The sequence below is a fragment of the Salmo salar genome, chromosome ssa01 (genome assembly GCF_905237065.1).
Source record: "Salmo salar chromosome ssa01, Ssal_v3.1, whole genome shotgun sequence".
Taxonomy (NCBI): domain Eukaryota; kingdom Metazoa; phylum Chordata; class Actinopteri; order Salmoniformes; family Salmonidae; genus Salmo; species Salmo salar.
In genome coordinates, this window is record NC_059442.1 from 135,405,404 (window position 1) to 135,430,423 (window position 25,020).

General features: G+C 46.3%; 1 protein-coding gene across 4 annotated transcripts in view; it reads left to right on the forward strand.

The window, feature by feature from the left end:
• Nucleotides 1-25,020, forward strand: part of rab36 (RAB36, member RAS oncogene family) — a 65,179-nt gene continuing 40,159 nt past the window's right edge. Inside the window, exons 1-2 of one of the 4 annotated variants that reach the window (XM_045690396.1) lie at nt 1-465; nt 12,161-12,258. The gene's annotated coding sequence lies outside the window, so the exon portion shown is untranslated. Of the gene's footprint in view, nt 466-12,160; nt 12,259-23,240; nt 23,866-25,020 lie in introns of those variants that run through there. The other 3 variants (XM_045690389.1, XM_045690399.1, XM_045690394.1) reach the window with 3 other exon arrangements.

Sequence of the window (25,020 nt, forward strand, 5' to 3'; positions counted from 1 at the left end):
CTCTGTCTGTTTCCCCTTCTCATTGCATGCAGCAGACAGCTTCTATTGTATCCTGTTTTTGTCACAGCCCTGTGTTCTGTTTAGCTTGGTGCCCTTTTACCTCTTTCTCTGTTTCTCTCATGATTTAATCCTGTCCGTTTTCCCCTTCTCTCTATCCCTGCTGACTCCTCCCTTCATTTCTCTCTCCCTCCGCTCTCTGACACACTCAAACACGCACACATACACACACGCACACACACCCTCCTCCCCCACCGCTGCAGTGTCTCAACTGCCTTGGAGCAAACAAGAGAGGAAATAGAACACAGACAATAATAAGAAAGGCGAGAAAGAGGGGAATAGAAAGAGATAGAGAGGGTGTGAAAGACAGGAGAATGTTGGACTAAAGGTGGAGTTCACACAGCCTTTCTCTTCCAGCAAGTGTTTGTCTGCAGTATCCCTGGTGAATGGACGCTGGACGGTGAAACGGTAAGCCTGCCTGCTTTATTTTCTCACACACCCTTTTTTTGTCATCACTGCTAACTTGGCCTCCTTTGGGCCCCCTTTGTTTGTCTGGGGTGGGGTGAGGAATTGCTATGTGACTGTATTCATAATACGGAGGAACAGAACATTTTTCCTCTCAGCTGAGCTCAGGATGGTGATGTTCTGAGATGGAACCAGTCCCCTCCTCCACCCTCCCTGCTCTCTATGTAGATATAGACATGGACAAGGAGAGCTGGTGTCTGCCTGTCTGTGGCACATCTCCTCCTTCATACATCCTTGTCTGTAATGTTGGGTTTATGTGAAATGGGAAGGATACCTTAAAGGTGTGTGTGTGCATGCTCTGTCCATCCCAGCGACCATGAGAGAGAGAGAGAAGAGAGCCAGTAAAAGCACTGTCACGTAGGATCTGCTGTATGGCTCTCATGACTGCCTTAGTTAGACAGTGAATGTGACACTGCGGTGGGAGGAGCACACACCCCGTGGAGCTTTGCTCTGCAGGCAGGCACTGGACTGGACATTGGCTTCACATCGGCATTTAGCAGCGCTCCGCCTGCCAGCCCACATCAACAATAACATCAGCACTTCGATCGATAACCGTTTTGACCCGGGATGGGTGTGTGTGGAGGTGTATTTGTGATGTGTGTGCATGAGTGTGATTGTGACAAAGTGAGAGAGTGTGTGTGTTCACTGCTCTCCATCGGCCACAGCACTGAGGGTCATTTGTTTTATTTAAAAAATCCCTCGTATCTCTAATGAGGCATTACCGTGGATTGTGGAGAGGGGTCAGAGTCAGCAGTGCAGTGCCAAGAGTCTGTCTATGTGTGTTTGTGTGTATGTGTGAGTGAGAGAGAGAGCGATAACCTGCGCAGGGAGGGGTCGAGGGGCTAGGGGGTTTAACAGTGGGGAGGCAGATGAGGTTGATGCAGTGGAGAGAGAGAGAGAGAGAGAGAAATGGAGAGAGAAGGAGATTGGGAAACAGGAGGAAAACAGGACAAGAGAGGAGAGATGGAGAGAATGTAATGAGAAACATTGAGGGGACAGGGCTGTTTAGCCGAGTGTCACCGGAGATGATGGATGATGCAGACTAAAGAACTGGCTGCATGCGATAGTCCGAAAGAATGAAGTGAAACAGCCAACATCCAGGCCCTCAGACATCTAAAAATGGAGGCAAAAATGGTGGAAGAAAATCCCACAATGCTTTGGGATCTCTGGAGAAAGACATATCAAATCAAATCAAATTTTATTAGTCACATGTGCCAAATACAACAGGTGTAGACCTTACAGTGAAATGCTTACTTACGAGCCCCTAACCAACAATGCAGTTTAAAAAATAAATATGAATAAGAAATAAAAGTAACAAGTAGTTAAAGAGCAGCAGTAAAATAACAATAGCGAGACTATATACAGGGGGAACCGGTACAGAGTCAATGTGATGAGGTACCGGTTAGTCGAGGTAATTGAGGTAACATGTACATGTACATGTAGGTAGAGTTATTAAAGTGACTATGCAAAGATGAAAACAACAGAGAGTAGCAGCGGTGTAAAGGGGGGGGGGGGGGGGGGTAGCCATTTGGTTAGACGTTCAGGAGTCTTATGGCTTGGGGGTAGAATCTTTTTAGAAGCCTCTTGGACCTAGACTCAGCGCTCCAGTATCTCTTGCCGTGCAGTAGCAGAGAGAACAGTCTATGACTAGGGTGGCTGGAGTCCTTGACAATTTTTAGGGCCTTCCTCTGACACCGCCTGGTATAGAGGTCCTGGATGGCAGGAAGCTTGGCTCCAGTGATGTACTGGGCCGTTCGCACTACCCTCTGTAGTGCCTTGCGGTCGGAGGCCGAGCAAATGCCATACCAGGCAGTGATGCAACCAGTCAGGATGCTCTCGATGGTGCTCTTTGAGGATCTGAGGACCCATCCCAAATCTTTTCAGTCTCCTGAGGGGGAATAGGTTTTGTTGTGCTCTCTTCATGCCTGCCTTGGTGTGCTTGAACCATGTTGGTGATGTGGACACCAATGAACTTGAAGCATTCAACCTGCTCCACTCCAGTCCCGTCGATGAGAATGGGGGCGTGCTTGGTTCTCTTTTTCCTGTAGTCCACAATCATCTCCTTTGTCTTGATCACGTTGAGGGAGAGGTTGTTGTCCTGGCACCACATGGCCAGGTCTCTGACCTCCTCCCTATAGGCTGTCTCGTCATTGTCGGTGATCAGGTTGTATCATCGGCAAACTTAATGATGATGTTGGAGTCGTGCCTGGCCGTGCAGTCATGAATGAACAGGGAGTACAGGAGGGGACTGAGCACGCACCCCTGAGGGGCCCCTGTGTTGAGGATCAGCGTGGTGGATGTGTTGTTACCTGCCCTTACCACCTGGGGGCGGCCCGTCAGGAAGTCCAGGATCCAGTTGCAGAGGGAGGTGTTTAGTCCCAGGGTCCTTAGCTTATTGATGAGCTTTGTGGGCACTATGGTGATGAATGCTGAGCTGTAGTCAATGAATAGCATTCTCACATACTGAAGGTGTTCATTTTGTCCAGGTGGGAAAGGGCAGTGTGGAGTGCAATAGAGATTGCATCATCTGTGGATCTGTTAGGGCGATATGCAAATTGAGTGGGTCTAGGGTTTCTGGGATAATGGTGTTGATGTGAGCCATGACCAGCCTTTCGAAGCACTTCATGGCTGCAGACGTGAGTGCTACAGGTCGGTAGTCATTTAGGGAGGTTACCTTAGTGTTCTTGGGCACAGGCACTATGGTGGTCTGCTTAAAACATGTTGGCATTATAGACCCGGACAGGGAGAGGTTGAAAATTTCAGTGAAGACACTTGCCAGTTGGTCTGCGCATGCTCACAGTACACGTCCTGGTAATCCATCTGTCCCTGCGGCCTTGTGAATGTTGACCTGTTTAAAGGTCTTACTGACATCAGCTGCGGAGAGCACGATCACTCAGTCTTCCGGAACAACTGGTGCTCTCATGCATGTTTCAGTGTTATTTGCTTCGAAGCGAGCATAGAAGTAGTTTAGCTCATCTGGTATGCTCGTGTCGCTGGGCATCTTTCGGCTGTGCTTCCCTTTGTAGTCTGTAATGGTTTGCAAGCCCTGCCACATCCGACGAGCGTCAGAGCTGGTGTAGTACGTTTCGATCTTAGTCCTGTATTGGCGCTTTGCCTGTTTGATGGTTTGTCGGAAGGCATAGTGGGATTTCTTATAAGCTTCCGGGTTAGAGTCCCGCTCCTTGAAAGCGGCAGCTCTTGCCTTTAGTGCGGATGTGCGGATGTTGCCTGTAATCCATGGCTTCTGGTTGGGGTATGTACGTACAGTCACTGTGGGGACGACATCATCGATGCACTTGTTGATGAAGCCAATGACTGATGTGGTGTACTCATCAATGCCATCGGAGGAATCCCGGAACATATTCCAATCTGTGCTAGCAAAACAGTCCCGTAGCTTAGCATCTGCTTCATCTGACCCCTTTTTCATTGGTCAAGTCACTGGTGCTTCCTGCTTAAATTTTTGCTTGTAAGCAGGAATCTTGAGGATAGAATTATGGTCAGATTTGCCAAGCGGAAGGCGAGAGAGAGCTTTGTATGCGTCTCTGTGTGTGGAGTGAAGGTGGTCCACAGATTTTTTTCTCTTTGGTTGCACATTTAACATGCTGATAGAAATTTGGTAAGACCGATTTAAATTCCCCTGCATTAAAGTTCCCAGCCACTAGGACCGCTGCCTCTGGGTGAGCGTTTTCCTGTTTGCTTATGGTGGAATACAGCTCATTGAGTGCGGTCTTAGTGCCAGCATCAGTCTGTGGTGGTATGTAGACAGCTACGAAAAATACAGATGAAAACTCTCTAGGTAGATAATGTGGTCTTCAGCTTATCATGAGATACTCTACCTCAGGTGAGCAAAACCTCGAGACTTCCTTAGAAATGTACAAAAATACATAGTCCGCCGCACCTTGTCTTAATAGATGCCGCTGTTCTATTCTTCCGATACAGCATATAACCAGACAGCTGTATGTTGACAATGTCGTTGTTCAGCCACGACTCTGTGAAGCATAAGATATTACAGTTTTGAATGTCCCGTTGGTAGTTTAATCAAGTCAAGCCAAGTCAATATGGAATATTTCAAGAACTTTGAACATTTCTTCAAGTGCAGTCGCAACAACCATCAAGAGCTTTGATGAAACTGGCTCTCATGTGGACTGCCACAGGAAAGGAAGACCCAGAGTTACCTCTGCTGCAGAGGATAAGTTCATTAGAGTTACCAGCCTCAGAAATTGCAGGCCAAATAAATGCTTCACAGAGTTCAAGTAACAGACACATCTCAACATCAACTGTTCAGAGGAGACTGTGTTAATCAGGCCTTCATGGTCGAATTGCTGCAAAGAAACCACTACTAAAGAACACTAATAAAAAGAGACTTGCTTGGGCCAAGAAACACAAGCAATGGACATTAGACCGGTGGAAATCTGTCTTTTAGTCTGATGAGGTAAAATTTGAGATTTTTGGCTCCAACAGCCGTATCTTTGTGAGACGCAGAGTAGGTGAACGGATGATCTCCGCATGTGTGGTTTCCACTGTGAAGCATGGAGGAGGAGGTGTGATGGTGTGAGGGTGCTTAGCTGGTGACTCTGTCTGTGATTTATTTAGAATTCAAGGCACACTTAACCAGCATGGCTACCACAGCATTTTGCAGCGATCCCATCTGGTTTTCGCTTAGCGGGACTATCATTTGTTTTTCAACAGGACAATGACCCAACACACCTCCAGGCTGTGTAAGGGCTATTTGACCAAGAAGGAGAGTGATGGAGTGCTGTATCAGATGACCTGGCCTCCACAATCACCCGACCTCAACCCAATTGAGATTGTTCGGGATGAGTTGGACCGCAGAGTGAAGGAAAAGCAGCCAACAAGTGCTCAGCATATGTGGGAACTCCTTCAAGACTGTTGGAAAAGCCTTCCAGGTGAAGCTGGTTGAGAGAATGCCAAGAGTGTGCAAAGCTGTCATCAAGGCAAAGCGTGCCTACTTTGAAGAATATAAATATTTGTTTAACACTTTTTTAGTTTCTACATGATTCCATATGTGTTATTTCATAGTTTTGAGGTCTTCTATTATTGTACAATGTAGAAAATAGTAAGAATAAAGAAAAACCCTTGAATGAGGACCGTAGGTGTGTCCAAACTTTTGACTGGTACTGTATGTCTAGTGTAACTCTTGCAGTCATTCATGTTAAATCTAAATGGCTATCACATAGTTTCATCTTCAGTGTGTTAGAAAGTATCACAAGGTTCAGTTTACACGTAGAAGGTACTAGAACACACAGAAGGACCGGGTAGGGTAAAAAATAGACGTGGACCAAGCAAAAGTAATAAAGTCAGGTCAGACATTTCACATACTTTAAAATCTTGGTGTGCTTTACGTTATGGAGGTATGTCAACAATTTCAACTGGTAACTCTACAGAGAAGAAATGTGACCCATAGTGATGTCACTGCTTGGAATGTTGGTGCAGCCATGTCAGACACAGCTCCTTCTGCACTATGGGAGATGTCCACCAAAGACAGAATCACATGCCTAAGTCCTACAGTACATTATATCACCTCAAACAAAAACGTCATGTAGCCTAGGACCCAGCATTCCGTGTCTGTATTTTCTGTTACACAATAATAAGTATATCTCAGGAAATAACTACATGTATGAGATCTGAAAAAGATTTCCTCACATATCCCATTTTCCCACTTCTATTTGCAGATTTGCTTTTCAAGCTAACAGCCTAGATGACACTCTAATATGATGTAGCTTGATAACCCATGCAATTAGAGTGGGATTGAAGCCGGAAGTTGGACTGAGAGGAGAAGGAACTGGAAAGGGCAGTAATGGGGCTTAACACAAAGTCAGAGGTCTCTGGTGACCTTGGCTGTAAGAATGAATGACAGGGATCATATCAAAGTAAATCACACCCCTTCATTGAGCGCTCTCTAAGGTTTTGCTAACACAAATTGGTTAAACTCACACACTCACATGATGCCATTGCCCATGCAGTGTCATACAAGACACAAACTAATATAATTGCCATATTGGTCTACAATATATCACCTACTTGGAATTTGGGCACAGCAGTACAAGCATAGCACAACACATTTCTGCCATTTTGAATGGGGCTTTTAATAACCTGCCAGTAAAGTTCCCCAAAGAACATATCCAGCAGGAAAAACAATGGTTAAGTTCAATTTGACCCCTCCTAAACCCTCTGTAAGGTTGCCTCTGCCCCTCCATTGTGAGACATAATGGCTTGGGACAGCTGTAGCTTTAAAGGGACAGTGGCCGGTTTGTCTCTATGTTTTTTGGTCTGAGAAGGACAATGGGGTTGTACCATATGCTTCCCTCATCTATGCCCTTGTAGGTTAGAAGACTTGGCTGACTTTACCACTTAAATTGATTATATTATAGTACGGGAAAATTATACAATATGTCTATCTCCTTTTACACTTAAGAACAATGATTTATGTGGACATATTTAATGTTATACTGTATCATATTACTCTAGGCCTGCAGGCTGTGGGTATATTCACCAAACCGGCCTCTATGAAATTGTTCTGCTAATTCCTTTAGCAATTGAATAACTCTGATAACCTACTCTGGAATGCAGTAAACACAGAAATAACGACTACTGTGAACCCTTTTAAGCAGGATATACCTTTTTTATTTGTTATTCTGCTAGGTCCAATACTGTGCCAAGCCTCTTGTGACCCATCATGCTGACTAGCTTCCTGGATTTCTGACTGTCAATTGGACTGAACCAAATTAGGGTGGGGCTTTATCTGTTTGTAGTAATGTTACAGTAAGTAAGGATTAGGTTATCGTTGAGTTTTATGTAAATCTACATAAATGAATTTCTCTTTCTCTCCTTCCCTCCTCTCTTTCTCCCTCGCTAATCTGTGCTGGCGCTCAGAACTAGGACCCTGTGTGTGAGCCTGAGGAAGATGGGCCCTCTTCCCAGCACTAATTACTGAGGGCAGAGCAAAGGAACCAACAGAGCATCTTTGTGTTCCATTCCTCACACATAACATCAGTCATATGACAGAGTACAAGGAGGAGGTGGTGGAGGAGGAAGTGGTGGAGGTGGTGGAGGAGGGGAGGCGATAGTGGAGGAGGGAAGAAGGAGGTGGTGGAGGAGGGGAGAAAGAGGTGGTAGAGGAGGGGAAGAGGTAGTGGAGGAGGTGGTGGGGAGGGGAGGAGGTAGTAGAGGAGGTGGGGAGGAGGTGGTGTTGGAGGAGGTGGTGGCAGAGGAGGAGGAGGTGATGGAGGAGTGGAGGAGGAGGAGGTGGTGGAGGAGGGAAGGAGGTGGTGGTGGAGGGGGAGGAGGTGGTGGTGGAGGAGGAGGGGAGGAGGTGGTGAAGGAGGAGGTGGTGGAGGAGGTGTTGGAGGAGGTGGTGGCGGAGGAGGAAGAGGTGATAGAGGAGGAGGGGAGGAGGTGGTGGAGGAGGTGCTGGAGGAGGTGGTGGCGGAGGAGGAGGAGGTGATAGAGGAGGAGGGGAGGAGTGGAGGAGGGGAGGAGGTGGTGGAGGAGGAGGGAAGGAGGTTGTGGTGGAGGAGGGGAGGAGGAGGTGGTGGTGATGGGGAAGAGGTGGTGGAGGAGGGGAGGAGGTGGTGGTGGAGGAGGAGGAGGTGGTAGAGGAGGTGCTGGTGGAGGAGGAGGAGGTGGTAGAGGTGGTGGAGGGGAGGATGTGGTGGTGGAGGGGAGGAGGTGGTGGAGGAGAGATGGAGGAGATGGTGGAGGAAGGGAGGGGTGGGGGATGCTCTGGACTGGAGGACCATTGGGGGTGTTGGAGAGGGTTTGAGAGGTGACAGTTTTTGAGTGTGTGTGCTTGAGTATGTGTATGTGGGTGTGTATACTATGTTTGTGTTTGTGCAGGTCTAGTAATGGAATATTAAATTGATGTGGAGGTCATGGGCCAACAGAAGTCTGTAACTGTGTGTATGTGTGTGTGTTTGTTTGTGTGTGTTTGTTTGTGTGTGTTTGTGTGTGTGCACACGTGCATGTGTATAGATACCCTTGAACACTACGTTAAATTGGATAATGACATATCATTCTTTGTCTGCATCAGATTTTTTTTAAAACGTCAAGGTTTGGAGGAAACAAAGTAGGTCAGATAGCCTTGTCTTATGACTGATAGCCTTGTCTTATGACTGATAGCCTTGTCTTATGACTGACAGCCTTGTCTTATGACTGATAGCCTTGTCTTATGACTGATAGCCTTGTCTTATGACTGATAGCCTTGTCTTATGACTGATAGCCTTGTCTTATGACTGATAGACTTGTCTTATGACTGATAGCCTTGTCTTATGACTGATAGCCTTGTCTTATGACTGATAGCCTTGTCTTATGACTGATAGCCTTGTCTTATGACTGATAGCCTTGTCTTATGACTGATAGCCTTGTCTTATGACTGACAGCCTTGTCTTATGACTGATAGCCTTGTCTTATGACTGATAGCCTTGTCTTATGACTGATAGACTTGTCTTATGACTGATAGCCTTGTCTTATGACTGATAGACTTGTCTTATGACTGATAGCCTTGTCTTATGACTGATAGCCTTGTCTTATGACTGATAGCCTTGTCTTATGACTGATAGCCTTGTCTTATGACTGATAGCCTTGTCTTATGACTGACAGCCTTGTCTTATGACTGATAGCCTTGTCTTATGACTGATAGCCTTGTCTTATGACTGATAGACTTGTCTTATGACTGATAGCCTTGTCTTATGACTGATAGCCTTGTCTTATGACTGATAGCCTTGTCTTATGACTGATAGCCTTGTCTTATGACTGATAGCCTTGTCTTATGACTGATAGCCTTGTCTTATGACTGATAGCCTTGTCTTATGACTGATAGCAACTGCTGTCAGCAATATCTATGGAAGTACTTAAGGATACATTTGACTGAGGGCCTGTCCAGTGTGGAATAATACGCTTTTTGTGAGTTGGTGTATATGGTGCAAGATTTCCCTGTATCTTAACATGCCATAAATTAGATTTATACATATCTGATACTGCTCCTCAGTAACGTCTACTGCACATTGCAGTCTTTTCCATAGTCTTGCTTGCCAGAATCGTGGCGTGGCAGCTGTGTGGAGAGACTGCCCTACACTGACCAGTATTCTTTCAATACGGCACCCATATTGATGATGCTGCTGTACTGGTGTTTGCTATTGCAGTCAATTCCAGTTAAGTTTCCTCATCTTGACCCAATGATGAAAGCATCAACTGCAGGATGTTAACTAACAGTCAGTGGTTTACAGCAGACACAAAATGGCTGTTCCCCAACAGTTTCCCTTCTGTTCCAAAAAAACAGTGGCGGCTGCTGAGGGGAGGACAGCTCATAGTAATAGCTGGAATGGAGTGTAATGGGCTGGTATCAAACACATGGAAACCAGGGGAGTCGTCCTCCCCTCAGCAGCCTCCACTGGTCATGAGAAAAATATAACTGTGTTTGTGCCTGTGTTAGTGGAAAGATAAGTAGCCTGAGCCTTGTCCTGAAATATGATTATGTTAAATAAGAATACTATCAACTGGTATTAAGCAGGTTGAAGAGTGAATAAGCTACAAAGCAGCCTGACTGAGTGTTTGTTTTGTCACTCAAATAACTATCCCAGTTTTGTTTCACAGACATTGAGAGACACACACACACACACACACACACACACACACACACACACACACACACACACACACACACACACACACACACACACACACACACACACACACACACACACACACGGCACAAGTAGATGGACAAACAGACATAGATACAGGCACATATAGACAGACACAACACACACACACACACACACACACACACACACACACACACACACACACACACACACACACACACACACACACACACACACACACACACACACACAGGCACAAGTAGATGGACAAACAGACATAGATACAGGCACATATAGACAGACACAACACACACACACACACACACACACACACACACACACACACACACACACACACACACACACACACACACACACACACAAGTAGATGGACAGACAGACATAGATACAGGCACATATAGACAGACACAACACACGCACACACAGATTGCTGGACTCGCTCCACCTTCTACCATCCTTTCCCTTGAGTGGGCTGGCTCACGGCTCTGTCTGTGCACAAATGTGCCATTGTCAGCGCCGGCTGGCCTTGTGATTCAGTGTGACCCGCTCCATCGGCGGGACGGGAAGGCAGAGGGGCACAGGCAGGCGCTGAGGCGAGGCACAGCAAACACAGTCCCTTATCACATAGGATCTGCTAGTAACTACACTGAGCCCCCACCACTACCCTGCTCCCAACCCTCTCTACAGCCCACTGTTTTGGAGGGATGAAAAATGAACACTGCCTTTCATTGTTTACCATGATGTAGGAACAATATACCCATGTGACCTATTTGTTGTGTGTATGTACTGACATGTATGTGTAACTGATAGATGCACACACACACACACACACACACACACACACACACACACACACACACACACACACACACACACACACACACACACACACACACACACACACACACACACACACACACATATATATATACACACACACACACTACATGGTAATGTTTTTAAATGTATGGAAAATGTAAAGTATTTTGTCTGTAATGTATTTTTCGTTATGTGTCAGACCCCGGTAAGACTAGCTGTCACCATTGGTGTCAGTTAATGGGGATCCTAATCAATCAACACCTAGTATCTGCCTCCCACCCAGGGCCAGAAAGAGTGAGAGTGAGTGTACTATATCATGAACAAATACAATGGTCAACGCCAGATCTTCAGTCTAAATTGTAAGTGGTCCATGCACAAATGTTCTCAAACAACTGAATGATTGTCGGGGTTAAAAACCAAAACATTTATCAAATAATTCAGTTAAATAACTATTATTACGGCTCCTGGGGATATGTGTGATGCAAAAGCCCCCAGCATGCAGTGGGTGTTTTTAGAGAAGCTGAGCCAGTGTACTGGCTGAGGAAGCATTCCTTTATACTGTGTGCTTTCTGTGTGTGTGTCCATATTTGGGATGTGTGGGGTGAGGCAAGGACAACAAAAGTATTTTTTGTATTCTTAGTTTAAGACATGGGTTTGGTGACACGTTATTTGAATGTTTCATCCTAATCCCTACATAAGATAATCATAAACACGGTTTAGTTATGCTTTAATTGTAAATCTAACAACAGTTTTTGACAACCGTATATCACATTGTTAGTCTGTGCGGTAAACATGTTATGACAGAACAAGTGTTCTGTCATTTCATCAATGGCCATATTCCCTCCATGATGTTATCCCTGGTAGTAAAGAGTAATTGTGAAGTTGGCCTGGAGTCCTACCCCAGCAGCCTCAGTAGGGGAGTAAATGCTCTCACTATGACCCAATCCCACACATCCTACACCAAGCTCCCAGAACATGGGAGGACGCCTGGGATTTCCTGAGGCCAATTAAAAGTTCTGGCACGAGTCAGGAGACAACAGGAAGAAAGTTATGGTCGACCTCTGATGTACCCCAGAAGGTTTAGGAAATGAATGATTATAATACATTCATTGAACTTGCTGATTGAACACAAGGGCCCAGATCTGGTTGCAGCACTGATTCATTTGTCCATATAGAATCCACGGAGGCTGCCGGAGGCCCCTCCCCTCACCTCATTTGACAGGAATCCTGGGTAATTCTGGGGGGACTTTGTCAGCTGACACATCTTGGGGCAGTAAGTGTTATCAGCTAACACACACACCCCCTCTCTCCCCCAATCACTGTCATACACACACACCCCCTCTCTCCCCCTAATCACTGTCATACACACACTCGCCACTCTCTCCCCCTAATCACTGTCATACACACACTCGCCCCTCTCTCCCCCTAATCACTGTCATACACACACTAGCCCCTCTCTCCCCTAATCACTGTCATACACACCCCTCTCTCCCCCAATCACTGTCATGTACACTCTCTCCCCTAATCACTGTCATGTACACTCTCTCCCCCTAATCACTGTCATGTACACTCTCTCCCCCTAATCACTGTCATGTACACTCTCTCCCCCTAATCACTGTCATGTACACTCTCCCCCCTCCCCTAATCACTGTCATGTACACTCTCCCCCCTAATCACTGTCATGTACCTTCTCCCCTAATCACTGTCATGTACACTCTCTCCCCCTAATCACTGTCATGTACACTCTCCCCCCTCCCCCTAATCACTGTAATGTACACTCTCTCCCCCTAATCACTGTCATGTACACTCTCCCCCCCTAATCACTGTAATGTACACTCTCTCCCCCTAATCACTGTCATGTACACTCTCCCCCCCTAATCACTGTAATGTACACTCTCTCCCCCTAATCACTGTCATGTACACTCTCTCCCCCTAATCACTGTCATGTACACTCTCCCCCCCCTAATCACTGTCATGTACACTCTCTCCCCCAATCACTGTCATGTACACTCTTTCCCCCTAATCACTGTCATGTACACTCTCCCATCTCCCCTAATCACTGTAATGTACACTCTCTCCCCCTAATCACTGTCATGTACACTCTCCCCCCTAATCACTGTAATGTACACTCTCTCCCCTAATCACTGTCATGTACACTCTCCCCCCTAATCACTGTCATGTACACTCTCTCCCCCTAATCACTGTCATGTACACTCTCTCCCCCTAATCACTGTCATGTACACTCTCTCCCCCTAATCACTGTAATGTACACTCTCTCCCCCTAATCACTATAATGTACACTCTCTCCCCCTAATCACTGTCATGTACACTCTCTCCCCAATCACTGTCATGTACACTCTCTCCCCCTAATCACTGTCATGTACACTCTCTCCCCCTAATCACTGTCATGTACACTCTCTCCCCTAATAACTATAATGTACACTCTCTCCCCTAATCACTGTCATGTACACTCTCTCCCCCAATCACTGTCATGTACACTCTCTCCCCTAATCACTGTCATGTACACTCTCTCCCCTAATCACTGTCATGTACACTCTCTCCCCAATCACTATAATGTACACTCTCTCCCCCTAATCACTGTAATGTACACTCTCTCCCCCAATCACTATAATGTACACTCTCTCCCCTAATCACTGTCATGTACACTCTCTCCCCCTAATCACTGTCATGTACACTCTCTCCCCCTAATCACTGTCATGTACACTCTCTCCCCCAATCACTATAATGTACACTCTCTCCCCCTAATCACTATAATGTACACTCTCTCCCCCTAATCACTGTCATGTACACTCTCTCCCACTAATCACTGTCATGTACACTCTCTCCCCCAATCACTATAATGTACACTCTCTCCCCCTAATCACTATAATGTACACTCTCCCCCTCCCCTAATCACTGTCATGTACACTCTCTCCCACTAATCACTGTCATGTACACTCTCTCCCCTAATCACTGTCATGTACACTCTCCCCCCTCCCCTAATCACTGTCATGTACACTCTCTCCCCCTAATCACTGTCATGTACACTCTCCCCCCTCCCCTAATCACTATCATGTACACTCTCTCCCCCTAATCACTGTCATGTACACTCTCCCCCTCCCCCTAATCACTATAATGTACACTCTCTCCCCCTAATCACTGTAATGTACACTCTCTCCCCCAATCACTGTCATGTACACTCTCTCCCCCTAATCACTGTCATGTACACTCTCCCCCCTCCCCCTAATCACTGTCATGTACACTCTCGCCCCCTAATCACTGTCATGTACACTCTCTCCCCCTAATCACTGTCATGTACACTCTCTCCCCCCAATCACTATAATGTACACTCTCTCCCCTAATCACTGTAATGTACACTCTCTCCCCCTAATCACTGTAATGTACACTCTCTCCCCCTAATCACTATAATGTACACTCTCTCCCCCTAATCACTGTCATGTACACTCTCTCCCCCAATCACTGTCATGTACACTCTCTCCCCTAATCACTGTCATGTACACTCTCTCCCCCTAATCACTGTCATGTACACTCTCTCCCCAATCACTATAATGTACACTCTCTCCCCCTAATCACTGTCATGTACACTCTCTCCCCCCAATCACTGTCATGTACACTCTCTCCCCCTAATCACTGTCATGTACACTCTCTCCCCTAATCACTGTCATGTACACTCTCTCCCCCTAATCACTATAATGTCCACTCTCTCCCCCTAATCACTGTCATGTACACTCTCTCCCCCAATCACTGTCATGTACACTCTCTCCCCTAATCACTGTCATGTACACTCTCTCCCCCTAATCACTGTCATGTACACTCTCCCCCTCCCCCAATCACTATAATGTACACTCTCTCCCCCTAATCACTGTCATGTACACTCTCTCCCCCAATCACTATAATGTACACTCTCTCCCCCCTAATCACTGTCATGTACACTCTCTCCCCCAATCACTATAATGTACACTCTCTCCCCCTAATCACTGTCATGTACACTCTCTCCCCCTAATCACTGTCATGTACACTCTCTCCCCCAATCACTATAATGTACACTCTCTCCCCCTAATCACTGTAATGTACACTCTCTCCCCCTAATCACTGTAATGTACACTCTCTCCCCCTAATCACTGTCATGTACACTCTCTCCCCTAATCACTGTCATGTACACTCTCTCCCCCAATCACTGTCATGTACACTCTCTCCCCCTAATCACTGTCATGTACACTCTCTCCCCCTAATCACTGTCATGTACACTCTCTCCCCCTAATAACTATAATGTACACTCTCTCCCCCTAATCACTGTCATGTACACTCTCTCCCCAATCACTGTCATGTACACTCTCTCCCCCTAATCACTGTCATGTACACTCTCTCCCCCTAATCACTGTCATGTACACTCTCTCCCCCAATCACTATAATGTACACTCTCTCCCCTAATCACTGTAATGTACACTCTCTCCCCCAATCACTATAATGTACACTCTCTCCCCCTAATCACTGTCATGTACACTCTCTCCCCCTAATCACTGTCATGTACACTCTCTCCCCTAATCACTGTCATGTACACTCTCTCCCCCAATCACTATAATGTACACTCTCTCCCCTAATCACTATAATGTACACTCTCACCCCTAATCACTGTCATGTACACTCTCTCCCCGTAATCACTGTCATGTACACTCTCTCCCCAATCACTATAATGTACACTCTCTCCCCCTAATCACTGTCATGTACACTCTCCCCCCTCCCCCTAATCACTGTCATGTACACTCTCTCCCCTAATCACTGTCATGTACACTCTCCCCCCTCCCCTAATCACTATAATGTACACTCTCTCCCCCTAATCACTGTCATGTACACTCTCCCCCCTCCCCCTAATCACTATAATGTACACTCTCTCCCCCTAATCACTGTAATGTACACTCTCTCCCCAATCACTGTCATGTACACTCTCTCCCCCTAATCACTGTCATGTACACTCTCCCCCTCCCCCTAATCACTGTCATGTACACTCTCGCCCCTAATCACTGTCATGTACACTCTCTCCCCTAATCACTGTCATGTACACTCTCTCCCCAATCACTATAATGTACACTCTCTCCCCCTAATCACTGTAATGTACACTCTCTCCCCCTAATCACTGTAATGTACACTCTCTCCCCCTAATCACTATAATGTACACTCTCTCCCCTAATCACTGTCATGTACACTCTCTCCCCCAATCACTGTCATGTACACTCTCTCCCCCTAATCACTGTCATGTACACGCTCTCCCCCTAATCACTGTCATGTACACTCTCTCCCCAATCACTATAATGTACACTCTCTCCCCCTAATCACTGTCATGTACACTCTCTCCCCCAATCACTGTCATGTACACTCTCTCCCCCTAATCACTGTCATGTACACTCTCTCCCCCTAATCACTGTCATGTACACTCTCTCCCCTAATCACTATAATGTACACTCTCTCCCCCTAATCACTGTCATGTACACTCTCTCCCCAATCACTGTCATGTACACTCTCTCCCCCTAATCACTGTCATGTACACTCTCTCCCCCTAATCACTGTCATGTACACTCTCTCCCCCAATCACTATAATGTACACTCTCTCCCCCTAATCACTGTAATGTACACTCTCTCCCCAATCACTATAATGTACACTCTCTCCCCCTAATCACTGTCATGTACACTCTCTCCCCCTAATCACTGTCATGTACACTCTCTCCCCAATCACTATAATGTACACTCTCTCCCCTAATCACTGTAATGTACACTCTCTCCCCTAATCACTATAATGTACACTCTCTCCCCCTAATCACTGTCATGTACACTCTCTCCCCCTAATCACTAAAATGTACACTCTCTCCCCCAATCACTATCATGTACACTCTCTCCCCCTAATCACTGTAATGTACACTCTCTCCCCCTAATCACTGTAATGTACACTCTCTCCCCCTAATCACTATAATGTACACTCTCTCCCCTAATCACTGTCATGTACACTCTCTCCCCAAATCACTGTCATGTACACTCTCTCCCCCTAATCACTGTCATGTACACTCTCTCCCCCTAATCACTGTCATGTACACTCTCTCCCCCTAATCACTATAATGTACACTCTCTCCCCCTAATCACTGTCATGTACACTCTCTCCCCCAATCACTGTCATGTACACTCTCTCCCCCTAATCACTGTCATGTACACTCTCTCCCCCTAATCACTGTCATGTACACTCTCTCCCCCAATCACTATAATGTACACTCTCTCCCCCTAATCACTGTAATGTACACTCTCTCCCCCAATCACTATAATGTACACTCTCTCCCCCTAATCACTGTCATGTACACTCTCTCCCCCTAATCACTGTCATGTACACTCTCTCCCCCTAATCACTGTCATGTACACTCTCTCCCCCAATCACTATAATGTACACTCTCTCCCCCTAATCACTATAATGTACACTCTCTCCCCCTAATCACTGTCATGTACACTCTCTCCCCCTAATCACTGTCATGTACACTCTCTCCCCCAATCACTATAATGTACACTCTCTCCCCCTAATCACTGTCATGTACACTCTCCCCCCCTCCCCCTAATCACTGTCATGTACACTCTCTCCCCCTAATCACTGTCATGTACACTCTCCCCCCTCCCCTAATCACTATAATGTACACTCTCTCCCCCTAATCACTGTCATGTACACTCTCCCCCTCCCCCTAATCACTATAATGTACACTCTCTCCCCCTAATCACTGTAATGTACACTCTCTCCCCAATCACTGTCATGTACACTCTCTCCCCCTAATCACTGTCATGTACACTCTCCCCCTCCCCTAATCACTGTCATGTACACTCTCGCCCCCTAATCACTGTCATGTACACTCTCTCCCCCTAATCACTGTCATGTACACTCTCTCCCCCAATCACTGTCATGTACAATCTCTCCCCCTAATCACTGTCATGTACACTCTCTCCCCCTAATCACTATAATGTACACTCTCTCCCCTAATCACTGTCATGTACACTCTCTCCCCCAATCACTGTCATGTACAATCTCTCCCCCTAATCACTGTCATGTACACTCTCTCCCCCTAATCACTGTCATGTACACTCTCTCCCCCAATCACTATAATATACACTCTCTCCCCCTAATCACTGTCATGTACACACTCTCCCCGAATCACTGTCATGTACACTCTCTCCCCCTAATCACTGTCATGTACACTCTCTCCCCCTAATCACTGTCATGTACACTCTCTCCCCAATCACTATAATGTACACTCTCTCCCCCTAATCACTGTAATGTACACTCTCTCCCCAATCACTATAATGTACACTCTCTCCCCCTAATCACTGTCATGTACACTCTCTCCCCCTAATCACTGTCATGTACACTCTCTCCCCCTAATCACGTCATGTACACTCTCTCCCCCAATCACTATAATGTATACTCTCTCCCCTAATCACTGTAATGTACACTCTCTCCCCCTAATCACTATAATGTACACTCTCTCCCCTAATCACTGTCATGTACACTCTCTCCCCCTAATCACTGTCATGTACACTCTCTCCCCAATCACTATAATGTACACTCTCTCCCCCTAATCACTGTCATGTACACTCTCCCCCTCCCCTAATCACTGTCATGTACACTCTCTCCCCCTAATCACTGTCATGTACACTCTCCCCCCTCCCCTAATCACTATAATGTACACTCTCTCCCCCTAATCACTGTAATGTACACTCTCGCCCCCTAATCACTGTCATGTACACTCTCTCCCCCTAATCACTGTCATGTACACTCTCTCCCCCTAATCAATGTCATGTACACTCTCCCCCCCTAATCACTGTCATGTACACTCTCTCCCCCTAATCACTGTCATGTACACTCTCTCCCCCTAATCACTGTCATGTACACTCTCTCCCCCCTAATCACTGTCATGTACACTCTCCCCCTCCCCTAATCACTGTCATGTACACTCTCCCCCCTCCCCTAATCACTGTCATGTACACTCTCCCCCTCCCCCCTAATCACTTTAATGTACACTCTCTCCCCCTAATCACTGTCATGTACACTCTCTCCCCCTAATCACTGTCATGTACACTCTCCCCCCTCCCCTAATCACTGTCATGTACACTCTCTCCCCCTAATCACTGTAATGTACACTCTCCCCCCTAATCACTGTCATGTACACTCTCTCCCCCTAATCACTGTCATGTACACTCTCCCCCCCCTCCCCCTAATCACTGTCATGTACACTCTCTCCCCCTAATCACTGTCATGTACACTCTCCCCCTCCCCCTAATCACTGTCATGTACACTCTCTCCCCCTAATCACTGTAATGTACACTCTCTCCCCCAATCGCTATAATGTACACTCTCTCCCCCTAATCACTGTCATGTACACTCTCTCCCCCTAATCACTGTAATGTACACTCTCTCCCCAATCACTATAATGTACACTCTCTCCCCCTAATCACTGTCATGTACACTCTCTCCCCCTAATCACTGTAATGTACACTCTCTCCCCAATCACTATAATGTACACTCTCTCCCCCTAATCACTGTCATGTACACTCTCTCCCCCTAATCACTGTAATGTACACTCTCTCCCCCTAATCACTATAATGTACACTCTCTCCCCCTAATCACTGTCATGTACACTCTCTCCCCTAATCACTGTCATGTACACTCTCTCCCCCTAATCACTGTCATGTACACTCTCTCCCCTAATCACTGTCATGTACACTCTCTCCCCCAATCACTATAATGTACACTCTCTCCCCTAATCACTTTCATGTACACTCTCTCCCCAATCACTGTCATGTACACTCTCTCCCCCTAATCACTGTCATGTACACTCTCTCCCCCTAATCACTATAATGTACACTCTCTCCCCTAATCACTGTAATGTACACTCTCTCCCCCTAATCACTATAATGTACACTCTCTCCCCCTAATCACTGTCATGTACACTCTCTCCCCCTAATCACTGTCATGTACACTCTCTCCCCCAATCACTATAATGTACACTCTCTCCCCCTAATCACTGTCATGTACACTCTCCCCCCCTCCCCCTAATCACTGTCATGTACACTCTCTCTCCCTAATCACTGTAATGTACACTCTCGCCCCCTAATCACTGTCATGTACACTCTCTCCCCCTAATCACTGTAATGTACACTCTCTCCCCCTAATCACTGTCATGTACACTCTCCCCCCTCCCCCTACTCACTGTAATGTACACTCTCTCCCCCTAATCACCGTCATGTACACTCTCTCCCCTAATCACTGTCATGTACACTCTCTCCCCCAATCACTGTAATGTACACTCTCTCCCCCTAATCACTGTCATGTACACTCTCCCCCTCCCCCTAATCACTGTCATGTACACTCTCCCCCCTCCCCCTAATCACTGTCATGTACACTCTCCCCCTCCCCTAATCACTGTAATGTACACTCTCTCCCCTAATCACTGTCATGTACACTCTCTCCCCCTAATCACTGTCATGTACACTCTCCCCCCCTCCCCTAATCACTGTCATGTACACTCTCTCCCCCTAATCACTGTAATGTACACTCTCCCCCCCTAATCACTGTCATGTACACTCTCTCCCCCAATCACTGTCATGTACACTCTCCCCCCTCCCCTAATCACTGTCATGTACACTCTCTCCCCCTAATCACTGTCATGTACACTCTCTCCCCCTAATCACTGTCATGTACACTCTCTCCCCCTAATCACTGTAAGGTACACTCTCTCCCCCTAATCACTGTCATGTACACTCTCTCCCCCTAATCACTGTCATGTACACTCTCTCCCCCTAATCACTGTCATGTACACTCTCTCCCCTAATCACTGTCATGTACACTCTCTCCCCCTAATCACTGTCATGTACACTCTCTCCCCCTAATCACTGTCATGTACACTCTCTCCCCTAATCACTGTCATGTACACTCTCTCCCCCAATCACTATAATGTACACTCTCTCCCCTCCCCTAATCACTGTCATGTACACTCTCTCCCCCTAATCACTATAATGTACACTCTCTCCCCAATCACTATAATGTACACTCTCTCCCCCTAATCACTGTCATGTACACTCTCTCCCCCTAATCACTGTCATGTACACTCTCCCCCCCCAATCACTGTAATTTACACTCTCCCCCCAATCACTGTCATGTACACTCTCCCCCTCCCCCTAATCACTGTCATGTACACTCTCTCCCCCCTAATCACTGTCATGTACACTCTCCCCCCTAATCACTATAATGTACACTCTCTCCCCCTAATCACTGTCATGTACACTCTCTCCCCCTAATCACTGTAATGTACACTCTCTCCCCCTAATCACTGTCATGTACACTCTCTCCCCCTAATCACTGACATGTACACTCTCCTCCCCTAATCACTGTCATGTACACTCTCTCCCCCTAATCACTGTCATGTACACTCTCCCCCTCCCCCTAATCACTGTCATGTACACTCTCTCCCCCTAATCACTGTAATGTACACTCTCCCCCCCTAATCACTGTCATGTACACTCTCTCCCCCAATCACTGTCATGTACACTCTCCCCCCTCCCCCTAATCACTGTCATGTACACTCTCTCCCCCTAATCACTGTCATGTACACTCTCTCCCCTAATCACTGTCATGTACACTCTCTCCCCCTAATCACTGTAAGGTACACTCTCTCCCCCCTAATCACTGTCATGTACACTCTCTCCCCCCCTAATCACTGTCATGTACACTCTCTCCCCCTAATCACTGTCATGTACACTCTCTCCCCCTAATCACTGTCATGTACACTCTCTCCCCCTAATCACTGTCATGTACACTCTCTCCCCCTAATCACTGTCATGTACACTCTCTCCCCCTAATCACTGTCATGTACACTCTCTCCCCCAATCACTATAATGTACACTCTCTCCCCCTCCCCCTAATCACTGTCATGTACACTCTCTCCCCCTAATCACTATAATGTACACTCTCTCCCCCAATCACTGTAATGTACACTCTCTCCCCCTAATCACTGTCATGTACACTCTCTCCCCCTAATCACTGTCATGTACACTCTCCCCCCCCAATCACTGTAATTTACACTCTCCCCCCAATCACTGTCATGTACACTCTCCCCCTCCCCCTAATCACTGTCATGTACACTCTCTCCCCCTAATCACTGTCATGTACACTCTCCCCCCTAATCACTATAATGTACACTCTCTCCCCCTAATCACTGTCATGTACACTCTCTCCCCCCTAATCACTGTAATGTACACTCTCTCCCCCTAATCACTGTCATGTACACTCTCTCCCCCTAATCACTGACATGTACACTCTCCTCCCCTAATCACTGTCATGTACACTCTCTCCCCCCAATCACTGTCATGTACACTCTCCCCCCTCCCCTAATCACTGTCATGTACACTCTCTCCCCCTAATCACTGTCATGTACACTCTCTCCCCCTAATCACTGTCATGTACACTCTCTCCCCCTAATCACTGTCATGTACACTCTCTCCCCCTAATCACTGTCATGTACACTCTCTCCCCCTAATCACTGTCATGTACACTCTCTCCCCCCAATCACTATAATGTACACTCTCTCCCCCTCCCCTAATCCCTGTCATGTACACTCTCTCCCCTAATCACTATAATGTACACTCTCTCCCCCAATCACTGTAATGTACACTCTCTCCCTCTAATCACTGTCATGTACACTCTCTCCCCTAATCACTGTCATGTACACTCTCCCCCCTAATCACTGTAATGTACACTCTCCCCCCCAATCACTGTCATGTACACTCTCCCCCTCCCCCTAATCACTATAATGTACACTCTCTCCCCCTAATCACTGTCATGTACACTCTCTCCCCTAATCACTGTCATGTACACTCTCCCCCCTAATCACTGTCATGTACACTCTCCCCCCTAATCACTGTCATGTACACTCTCTCCCCCTAATCACTGTAATGTACACTCTCCCCCCTAATCACTGTAATGTACACTCTCTCCCCTAATCACTGTAATGTACACTCTCCCCCCCAATCACTGTCATGTACACTCTCCCCCCTCCCCCTAATCACTGTAATATACACTCTCCCCCCCTCCCCCTAATCACTGTAATGTGGGAGAGCGAATCGCAGACCCAGTTCTGATGATGGACTCATTTAGGGCTCTTTGAGAAGTCACTGGTGCTCTAAATGTACAGTCTAGTCAAATGGAGTGTTCTATCTGTACATATTCCACATCTACTGGGTGTCTGACAGTTGCACTAATGTCTGATAATATGCTCTGATACTGTATATAGAGGCCTGTTTCTTACGGGTTGATCTATTTTAGCAGCATTCCATTCCTCAAGGACAAACGACATTGAGGACATCAGAATTGTGAACTGGGATCAGGTCTGGCTTATTATGGGAAACCCAGAGCCAGTAGGGAACCAACTAACCAGCATATTGAAGCAACAACTCTATTCAGGCCAAACTCTCAATCTTGCATAATGCAACACAAAGTGCTGAGTCCTGAAGATCACTCAGTCTGCGACCTACATCTACTATGGCTCTGACGTAGGATGGTATGAGTGAGCTCACCGGCAGTGACTCACTACAGCGATACAGGACATTTTTTAGGTTGAAACATTTGCCTCAAGCATGCAAAGCGAAATGTCCACGTTTACTGAACATATGAAGCCAGTCCTAATTTTCAGAGGCAGGAGGACATTGTGCTGTCTGTTTGTGATGGAAGGTTGTAGTGGAGTGACATTGATCTTTTTCTCTGCTGCCTGAGGGATATTATATTGACTTTCTGGTTGTTGCCCGAGATTTTTGAAGGCAGCCTGCTGGTATCTGCGTTTTGGTATGTGTGTTTTGCCTCATTTTAAAGCTATATTTTAGCACATTTTTGAGTGAGCACTTCCACTTTACTGGATCAAATTCAATACACTTTGAATTATAATACAATCCAACACTAATGAAACCAACGGTGAATTACGCCTCAGAACATCTAGGGTGGTCATGGGTCTTTCCTCCACTCTTAACCAAATGCTGTAAATCAATCATCTCCAGTTACTGAATTGCAGGCTATGCATTGATAATTAGTAATTTCTCAGTGTTCCAGTAACAGCAAGTTTATCATTGAAAGTTTCCACTACAATCTCAATCTCAGTACTTTTCACTCTGAATCAGTTTCAGTTATTATTTTGTGACTTGGTCTTGTTTTCTTATAGCTACAGATCAAATCAATTTTCGGGTTGTGTATCAACCCTTCTGTCTTTCTCTAAACTCTGTATGTATCTTCCTTTGCCTCCCTGTCCCAGAGTACTTTGCTCTGAGCAGGAGTTATCAGGAACAATTAACTGGCTGATTTAAGTCATGTGTACTGTCTCAATCAGTCAGACGTCACAGTGCACCTCAGAATCCCTAGCTTGTTGCGAGAAAGATAGAAAACTTGTGTCTTCAAGCCAAAAAAGTAATTCAACAACATATACTGTATGTGCCTCATGGCCTCATCCCATTGTTCACAACTGATTTATCGGAACAAAAGGCCTGTGTTGGCTAAAATGAAGGCCCAGATCCGTCTCATGGGAAATGTTTTGATTTAAAATATTTATTGCATTACTAGTTTGTTGACAATGGTTTCATTGGTCAGTTGGTTGGTCACAAGGCTGGCAAGCCATCATCTCTGTGTCCTTTAGGGGTGTTAAACATTTAAATGAAATTGGGATCGTTAACATCTAGAAAAAAAAAAGTTTTTTGGTGGGGTTTTACACAAAATGTAAATCAGAGTGCAGGGAGGTACTGTGAGACCCAAACCGTTGCTGGCAGCAGCACAGGCCCCCAACAACAGACATTAGACAAGCTTTTCACACGAAAAAAGTGTGAGTGAGAATAATCACAGTGCTGATTACAGAAATGATTGCAGTTCAAATACAGCCATTGTCATTGGTAGAGGATGTCGGCTTCAATACCCTGATGGCATATCTAGAACCGGACTGCAAGATGCCATGTCGGA